This window comes from Zea mays, chromosome 7, assembly GCF_902167145.1.
Source record: "Zea mays cultivar B73 chromosome 7, Zm-B73-REFERENCE-NAM-5.0, whole genome shotgun sequence".
In the NCBI taxonomy this organism is placed as follows: domain Eukaryota; kingdom Viridiplantae; phylum Streptophyta; class Magnoliopsida; order Poales; family Poaceae; genus Zea; species Zea mays.
This window is the reverse complement of record NC_050102.1, coordinates 132,963,167-132,973,601: the sequence shown is the minus strand read 5'-3', so window position 1 is coordinate 132,973,601 and position 10,435 is coordinate 132,963,167.

Below are 10,435 nucleotides of genomic sequence, written 5' to 3'. Positions count from 1 at the left end.
AGAGCTCAAAAGAACACAACAAATCTCTCTCACTTAACACTAAAGCTTTTGTGGAATTGGGAGAGGATTTGATCACTTGGGTGTGTCTTGTATTGAATGCCTAGCTCTTGTAAGTAGTTGGAAGGTGGAAAACTTGGAAGACTTGAATGTGGGGTGGTTGGGGTATTTATAACCCCAACCACCAAACTAGCCGTTTGGTGGAGGCTGTCTATCGCATGGTGCACCGGACAGTGTCCGGTGCGCCAGCCACGTCACCAGGCCATTGGGTTCCGACCGTTGGAGCTCTGACTGCTGGGCCCGCCTGGATGTCCGGTGGCACACCGAACATGTACTGTAGAGTGTCCGGTGCGCCACCTCGCGCGTGCCTGACTTCTGCGCGCTCTGGCGCGCATTAATTGCTTCTGCAGGTGACCGTTGGCGCGAAGTAGCCGTTGCTCCGCTGGCTCACCGGACAGTCCGGTGTACACCGGACAGTCCGGTGAATTATAGCGGAGCGAATTCCCGAAGCTGGCGAGTTCAGAGTCGCTTCATTCCTAGAGCACCGGACACTGTCCGGTGTACACCGGACAGTCCGGTGAATTATAGCGGAGCGCCTCTGAGTTTTCCCGAAGGTTAAGAGTTTGGCTTGAAGTCCCCTGGTGCACCGGACATTGTCCGGTGGTGCACCGGACACTGTCCGGTGGCACACCGGACAGTCCGGTGCGCCAGACCAGGGCAGCCTTCGGTTGTCCCTTTCTCTCTTTGTTGAACCCATTTCTTGGTCTTTTTATTGGCTAAGTGTGAACCTTTGGCACCTGTATAACTTATAAACTAGAGCAAACTAGTTAGTCCAATTATTTGTGTTGGGCAATTCAACCACCAAAATCAATTAGGAAATAGGTGTAAGCCTAATTGAAAGGGAATTAGGCTTACACCTAGTCCCTAATTAATTTTGGTGGTTGAATTGCCCAACACAAATAATTGGACTAACTAGTTTGCCCAAGTGTATAGATTATACAGGTGTAAAAGGTTCACACTCAGCCAATAAAAAGATCAAGTTTTGGATTCAACAAAGGAGCAAACAGGCAACCGAAGGCACCTCTGGTCTGGCGCACTGGACTGTCCGGTGTGCCACCGGACAGTGTCCGGTGCACCACCGGACATGTCCGGTGCACCAGAGGACTCCAACACAAACTCGCCACCTTCGGGAATTTCCAGAGGCGACTCCGCTATAATTCACTGGACTGTCCGGTGTACACCGGGACAGTGTCCGGTGCGCCAAGGAGGAGCGGCCTCAGGAACTCGCCAGCTTCGGGAAACTCCAACGGCTAGTCCGCTATAATTCACCGGACATGTCCGGTGTGCACCGGACTGTCCGGTGCAACTCCGGAGCAACGACTATCTCCGCGCCAACGGCTCCCTGCGGTGCATTAAATGCGCGCACAGCGCGCGCAGAAGTCAGGCGCGCCCATACTGGCGCACCGGACAAGGAACAGTAGATGTCCGGTGTGCACCGGACATCCAGGCGGGCCCACAAGTCAGAAGCTCCAACGGTCAGAATCCAACGGCAGTGATGACGTGGCGGGGGCACCGGACATGTCCGGTGTGCACCGGACTGTCCGGTGCGCCATCGAACAGACAGCCTCCCAACGGCCACTTTTGGTGGTTGGGGCTATAAATACCCCAACCACCCCACCATTCATAGCATCCAAGTTTTCCACTTCCCAACTACTACAAGAGCTCTAGCATTCAATTCTTGACACACTAAAGAGATCAAATCCTCTCCGAATTCCACAAAACGCCATAGTGACTAGAGAGAGTGATTTGCTTGTGTTCTTTCGAGCTCTTGCGCTTGGATTGCTTTCTTCTTTCTTGATTCTTTCATTGCGATCAAACTCACTTGTAATTGAGACAAGAGACACCAAACTTGTGGTGGTCCTTGTGGGAACTTTGTGTTCCAAGTGATTGAGAAGAGAAAGCTCACTCGATCCGTGGGATCGTTTGAGAGAGGGAAGGGTTGAAAGAGACCCGGCCTTTGTGGCCTCCTCAACGGGGAGTAGGTTTGCGAAAACCGAACCTCGGTAAAACAAATCCGCGTGTCACACTTCTTATTTTCTTGCGATTTGTTTTTCCACCCTCTCTCGCGGACTCGTTTATATTTCTAACGCTAACCCGGCTTGTAGTTGTGTTTATATTTGTAAATTTCAGTTTCGCCCTATTCACCCCCCCTCTAGGCGACTATCAATTGGTATCAGAGCCCGGTGCTTCATTAGAGCCTAACCGCTCGAAGTAATGTCGGGAGATCACGCCAAGAAGGAGATGGAGACCGGCGAAAAGCCCACTACAAGCCACGGGAGCACTTCATCGGAAGAGTCCCGCACCAAGAGGAGGGAGAAGAAGAAGAGCTCCTCCAACAAAGGGAAGGAGAAGAAATCTTTTTCTCACCACAAAGAGAAGAAAGAAAAATCTTCTTCCCACAAGCCGCATCGGAGTGGTGACAAGCAAAAGAGGATGAGGAAAGTGGTCTACTACGAGACCGACACTTCATCAACATCGACCTCCGGTTCCGATGCGCCCTCCGTAACTTCTAAACGCCAAGAGCGTAAGAAGTTTAGTAAGATCCCCCTACACTATTCTCGCATTTCTAAACATGCACCTCTACTTTCCGTCCCATTAGGTAAACCACCAACTTTTGATGGTGAAGATTATGCTAGGTGGAGTGATTTAATGCGATTTCATCTAACCTCACTCCACAAAAGTATATGGGATGTTGTTGAGTTTGGTGCACAGGTACCGTCCGTAGGGGATAAGGACTATGATGAGGATGAGGTGGCCCAAATCGAGCACTTCAACTCTCAAGCGACAACAATACTCCTCGCCTCACTAAGTAGAGAGGAGTATAACAAAGTACAAGGGTTGAAGAGTGCCAAGGAGGTTTGGGATGTGCTCAAAACCGCGCACGAGGGAGACGAGCTCACCAAGATCACCAAGCGGGAAACGATCGAGGGGGAGCTCGGTCGGTTCCGGCTTCGCAAAGGGGAGGAGCCACAACACATGTACAACCGGCTCAAGACCTTGGTGAACCAAGTACGCAACCTCGGGAGCGTAAAGTGGGATGACCATGAGGTGGTTAAGGTTATTCTAAGATCTCTTACTTTCCTTAACCCTACTCAAGTTCAATTAATTCGTGGTAATCCTAGATATACTAAAATGACCCCCGAGGAAGTAATCGGGCATTTTGTAAGTTTTGAGTGCATGATCGAAGGCTCGAGGAAGATCAACGAGCTTGATGATCCATCTACATCCGAAGCTCAACCCGTTGCATTCAAGGCGACGGAAGAGAAGAAGGAGGAGTCTACACCAAGTAGACAACCAATCGACGCCTCCAAGCTCGACAATGAGGAAATGGCGCTCGTCATCAAGAGCTTCCGCCAAATCCTCAAGCAAAGGAGAGGGAAAGACTACAAGTCCCGCTCCAAGAAGGTTTGCTACAAGTGTGGTAAGCCCGGTCACTTTATTGCTAAATGTCCATTATCAAGTGATAGTGACAGGGGCGACGACAAGAAGGGAAGAAGAAAGGAGAAGAAGAGGTACTACAAGAAGAAGGGCGGCAATGCCCATGTTTGTCGGGAGTGGGATTCCGATGAAAGCTCAAGCGACTCCTCCGACGACGAGGATGCCGCCAACATCGCCGTCACCAAGGGACTTCTCTTCCCCAACGTCGGCCACAAGTGCCTCATGGCAAAGGACGGCAAAAAGAAGGTTAAATCTAAATCCTCCACTAAATATGAATCCTCTAGTGATGATAATGCTAGTGATGAGGAAGATAACTTGCGTACTCTTTTTGCCAACCTCAACATGCAACAAAAAGAAAAACTTAATGAATTGATTAGTGCCATCCATGAAAAGGATGATCTCTTGGACACCCAAGAGGACTTCCTAATCAAGGAAAATAAAAAGCATGTTAAGGTTAAAAATGCTTATGCTCTAGAAATTGAGAAATGTGAAAAATTATCTAGTGAGCTAAGCACCTGCCGTGAGATGATTGACAACCTTAGGAATGAAAATGCTAGTTTAAATGCTAAGGTTGATTCACATGTTTGCAATGTTTCAATTTCCAACCCTAGAGATAATAATAATGATTTGCTTGCTAGGATTGAAGAATTGAACATTTCTCTTGCTAGCCTTAGAATTGAGAATGAAAAATTGCTTGCTAAGGCTAAAGATTTTGATGTTTGCAATACTACTATTTCCGACCTTAGAGGTAAAAATGAAATATTGCATGCTAAGGTTGTAGAACTAAAATCTTGCAAACCCTCTACATCTATCATTGAGCATGTCACTATTTGTACTAGATGTAGAGATGTTGATATCAACGCTATTCATGATCATATGGCTTTAATTAAACAACAAAATGATCATATAGCAAAATTAGATGCTAAAATTGCCGAGCATAACTTAGAAAATGAAAAATTTAAATTTGCTAGAAGTATGCTCTATAGTGGGAGACGCCCTGGCATCAAGGATGGTATTGGCTTCCAAAGGGGAGACAATGTCAAACTTAGTGCCCCTCCTAAAAGATTGTCTAATTTTGTTAAGGGCAAGGCTCCCATGCCTCAGGATAACGAGGGTTACATTTTGTACCCTGCCGGTTATCCCGAGAGCAAAATTAGGAGAATTCATTCTAGGAAGTCTCACTCTGGCCCTAATCATGCTTTTATGTATAAGGGTGAGACATCTAGTTCTAGGCAACCAACCCGTGCCAAGTTGCCTAAGAAAACTCCTACTGCATCAAATGAACATAGTCTTTCATTTAAAACTTTTGATGCATCTTATGTGTTGACTAACAAATCCGGCAAAGTAGTTGCCAAATATGTTGGGGGCAAGCACAAGGGCTCCAAGACTTGTGTTTGGGTACCCAAAGTGCTTGTGTCTAATGCCAAAGGACCCAAAACCATTTGGGTACATAAAGTCAAGAACTAAACTTGTTTTGTAGGTTTATGCATCCGGGGGTTCAAGTTGGATCATCGACAGCGGGTGCACAAACCACATGACAGGGGAGAAAAGGATGTTCTCCTCCTACGAGAAAAACCAAGATCCCCAAAGGGCGATCACATTCGGGGATGGAAATCAAGGTTTGGTCAAAGGTTTGGGTAAAATTGCTATTTCACCTGACCACTCCATTTCAAATGTTTTTCTCGTTGATTCATTAGATTACAATTTGCTTTCTGTATCTCAATTATGCAAAATGGGTTACAACTGTCTTTTCACTGATATAGGTGTCACTGTCTTTAGAAGAAGTGATGATTCAATAGCATTTAAGGGTGTGTTAGAGGGTCAACTATACTTAGTGGATTTTGATAGAGCTGAACTTGACACATGCTTAATTGCTAAGACTAACATGGGTTGGCTCTGGCACCGCCGACTAGCCCATGTTGGGATGAAGAATCTTCATAAGCTTCTAAAGGGAGAGCACATTTTAGGACTAACCAATGTTCATTTTGAGAAAGACAGGATTTGTAGCGCATGTCAGGCAGGAAAGCAAGTTGGCGCCCATCATCCACACAAGAATATCATGACGACCGACAGACCACTAGAGCTCCTACACATGGACCTTTTCGGCCCGATTGCTTACATAAGCATCGGCGGGAGTAAGTACTGTCTAGTTATTGTGGATGATTATTCTCGCTTCACTTGGGTGTTCTTTTTACAGGAAAAATCTCAAACCCAAGAGACCTTAAAGGGATTCTTGAGACGGGCTCAAAATGAGTTCGGCTTAAGGATCAAGAAAATAAGAAGCGACAACGGGACGGAGTTCAAGAATTCTCAAATAGAAGGCTTTCTTGAGGAGGAGGGCATCAAGCATGAGTTCTCTTCTCCCTACACTCCACAACAAAATGGTGTAGTGGAGAGGAAGAATAGAACTCTATTGGACATGGCAAGGACCATGCTTGATGAGTACAAGACTTCGGATCGGTTTTGGGCCGAGGCGGTCAACACCGCTTGCTACGCCATCAACCGGTTATATCTACACTGAATCCTCAAGAAGACATCTTATGAACTCCTAACCGGTAAAAATCCCAACATTTCATATTTTAGAGTTTTTGGTAGCAAATGCTTTATTCTTGTTAAAAGAGGTAGAAAATCTAAATTTGCTCCTAAGACTGTAGAAGGCTTTTTACTTGGTTATGACTCAAACACAAGGGCATATAGGGTCTTTAACAAGTCCACTGGACTAGTTGAAGTCTCATGTGACATTGTGTTTGATGAAACTAACGGCTCTCAAGTGGAGCAAGTTGATCTTGATGAAATAGGTGATGAAGAGGCTCCATGCATAGCGCTAAGGAACATGTCCATTAGGGATGTGTGTCCTAAGGAATCCGAAGAGTCTCCAAGAACACAAGATCAACCATCCTCCTCCATGCAAGCATCTCCACCAACTCAAAATGAGGATGAGGCTCAAGTTGATGAAGAAGAAGATCAATCAAATGAGCCACCTCAAGATGACGGCATAGATCAAGGGGGAGATGCAAATGATCAAGATAAGGAGGATAAAGAGCAAAGGCCGCCACACCCAAGAGTCCACCAAGCAATACAACGAGATCACCCCATCGACACCATCCTCGGCGACATTCATAAGGGGGTAACCACTAGATCTCGTGTTGCACATTTTTGTGAACATTACTCGTTTGTTTCCTCTATTGAGCCACACAGGGTAGAGGAAGCACTCCAAGATTCGGATTGGGTGGTGGCGATGCAAGAGGAGCTCAACAACTTCACTAGGAATGAGGTATGGCATTTAGTTCCACGTCCTAACCAAAATGTTGTAGGAACCAAATGGGTCTTCCGCAACAAGCAAGATGAGCATGGTGTGGTGACAAGGAATAAAGCTCGACTTGTGGCCAAGGGATACTCCCAAGTCGAAGGTTTGGATTTCGGTGAAACCTATGCACCCGTAGCTAGGCTTGAGTCAATTCGCATTTTATTGGCCTATGCTACTTACCATGGCTTTAAGCTCCATCAAATGGACGTGAAAAGTGCCTTCCTCAATGGACCAATCAAGGAAGAGGTCTATGTTGAGCAACCTCCCGGCTTTGAAGACAGTGAGTACCCTAACTATGTCTATAAGCTCTCTAAGGCGCTTTATGGGCTCAAGCAAGCCCCAAGAGCATGGTATGAATGCCTTAGAGATTTCCTTATTGCAAATGGCTTCAAAGTCGGAAAGGCCGATCCTACTCTATTCACTAAAACTCTTGAAAATGACTTGTTTGTATGCCAAATTTATGTTGATGATATTATATTTGGGTCTACTAATGAGTCTACATGTGAAGAATTTAGTAGGATCATGACACAGAAGTTCGAGATGTCTATGATGGGGGAGTTGAAGTATTTCTTAGGATTCCAAGTGAAGCAACTCCAAGAGGGCACCTTCATTAGCCAAACAAAGTACACTCAAGACATTCTAAACAAGTTTGGGATGAAGGATGCCAAGCCCATCAAGACACCCATGGGAACCAATGGGCATCTCGACCTCGACACGGGAGGTAAGTCCGTGGATCAAAAGGTATACCGGTCGATGATAGGTTCTTTACTCTATTTATGTGCATCTCGACCGGATATTATGCTTTCCGTATGCATGTGTGCAAGATTCCAAGCCGACCCTAAGGAAGCTCACCTTACGGCCGTGAAACGAATCTTGAGATATTTGGCTTATACTCCTAAGTTTGGGCTTTGGTATCCTAGGGGATCCACCTTTGATTTGATTGGATATTCGGATGCCGATTGGGCGGGGTGCAAAATCAATAGGAAGAGCACATCGGGGACTTGCCAGTTCTTGGGAAGATCCTTGGTGTCTTGGGCTTCAAAGAAGCAAAATTCAGTCGCTCTTTCCACCGCCGAAGCCGAGTACATTGCCGCAGGTCATTGTTGCGCGCAATTGCTTTGGATGAGGCAAACCCTGCGGGACTATGGTTACAAATTAACCAAAGTCCCTTTGCTATGTGATAATGAGAGTGCAATCAAGATGGCCGACAATCCCGTCGAGCATAGCCGCACTAAGCACATAGCCATTCGGTATCACTTTTTGAGGGATCACCAACAAAAGGGAGATATCGAGATTTCTTACATTAATACTAAAGACCAATTAGCCGATATCTTTACCAAGCCTCTTGATGAACAATCTTTTAACAAACTTAGGCATGAGCTCAATATTCTTGATTCGTGCAATTTCTTTTGCTAACTTGCACACATAGCTCATTTGTATACCTTTGATCATATCTCTTTCATATGCTATGACTAATGCGTTTTCAAGTCTATTTCAAACCAAGTCATAGGTGTATTGAAAGGGAATTGGAGTCTTCGGCAAAGAAAAAGGCTTCCACTACGTAACTCATTCTTCGCCGTCACTCCAAGCAACTCTCTATTCTTGGGGGAGAAAAGGAATGAGCATCAAAGAAAAGGACTTCGTCTTTGGGGGAGAGAGTAAGAGCCCAAAAGCATAATGACCGGACTTCGTCTTTGGTATAATCTTAACTCATTTACTTATGACCAAAGGGGAAGATAGCACTTCGAGGGCTCTAATGATTCCGTTTTTGGCGATTCATGCCAAAGGGGGAGAAGGTAAGAGCCCAAAGCAAAAGGACCGCACCACCACCTATTTCAAAAACTTCGTGTTTTCAAAGAATTTCATCAAGTGGTATCCTATTGTGTTCAAAAGGGGGAGAAAGTAGCATTTCAAAAAGGATATATCAAAAACCCTCTTGAACACTAAGAGGAGGATCTCATTTAGGGGGAGTTTTGTTTAGTCAAAGGAAAAGCATTTGAAACAGGGGGAGAAAATTTCAAATCTTGAGAATGCTTTGCAAATCTTACTCATTTACCTTTGACTATTTGCAAAAGAACTTTGAAAAGGATTTACAAAAGAATTTGCAAAAACAAAACATGTGGTGCAAGCGTGGTCCAAAATGTTAAATAAGATAGAAACAATCCATGCATATCTTGTAAGTATTTCTATTGGCTCAATTCCAAGCAACCTTTACACTTATATTATGCAAACTAGTTCAATTTTGCACTTCTATATTTGCTTTGGTTTGTGTTGGCATCAATCACCAAAAAGGGGGAGATTGAAAGGGAATTAGGCTTACACCTAGTCCCTAATTAATTTTGGTGGTTGAATTGCCCAACACAAATAATTGGACTAACTAGTTTGCCCAAGTGTATAGATTATACAGGTGTAAAAGGTTCACACTCAGCCAATAAAAAGATCAAGTTTTGGATTCAACAAAGGAGCAAACAGGCAACCGAAGGCACCTCTGGTCTGGCGCACCGGACTGTCCGGTGTGCCACCGGACAGTGTCCGATGCACCACCGGAAATGTCCGGTGCACCAGAGGACTCCAACGCAAACTCGCCACCTTCGGGAATTTCCAGAGGCGACTCCGCTATAATTCACCGGACTGTCCGGTGTACACCGGGACAGTGTCCGGTGCGCCAAGGAGGAGCGGCCTCAGGAACTCGCCAGCTTCGGGAAACTCCAACGGCTAGTCCGCTATAATTCACCGGACATGTCCGGTGTGCACCGGACTGTCCGGTGCAACTCTGGAGCAACGGTTATCTCCGCGCCAACGGCTCCCTGCGGTGCATTAAATGCGCGCACAGCGCGCGCAGAAGTCAGGCGCGCCCATACTGGCGCACCGGACAAGGAACAGTAGATATCCGGTGTGCACCGGACATCCAGGCGGGCCCACAAGTCAGAAGCTCCAACGGTCAGAATCCAACGGCAGTGATGACGTGGCGGGGGCACCGGACATGTCCGGTGTGCACCGGACTGTCCGGTGCGCCATCGAACAGACAGCCTCCCAACGGCCACTTTTGGTGGTTGGGGCTATAAATACCCCAACCACCCCACCATTCATAGCATCCAAGTTTTCCACTTCCCAACTACTACAAGAGCTCTAGCATTCAATTCTTGACACACTAAAGAGATCAAATCCTCTCCGAATTCCACAAAACGCCATAGTGACTAGAGAGAGTGATTTGCTTGTGTTCTTTCGAGCTCTTGCGCTTGGATTGCTTTCTTCTTTCTTGATTCTTTCATTGCGATCAAACTCACTTGTAATTGAGACAAGAGACACCAAACTTGTGGTGGTCCTTGTGGGAACTTTGTGTTCCAAGTGATTGAGAAGAGAAAGCTCACTCGATCCGTGGGATCGTTTGAGAGAGGGAAGGGTTGAAAGAGACCCGGCCTTTGTGGCCTCCTCAACGGGGAGTAGGTTTGCGAAAACCGAACCTCGGTAAAACAAATCCGCGTGTCACACTTCTTATTTTCTTGCGATTTGTTTTTCCACCCTCTCTCGCGGACTCGTTTATATTTCTAACGCTAACCCGGCTTGTAGTTGTGTTTATATTTGTAAATTTCAGTTTCGCCCTATTCACCCCCCCTCTAGATGACTATCACT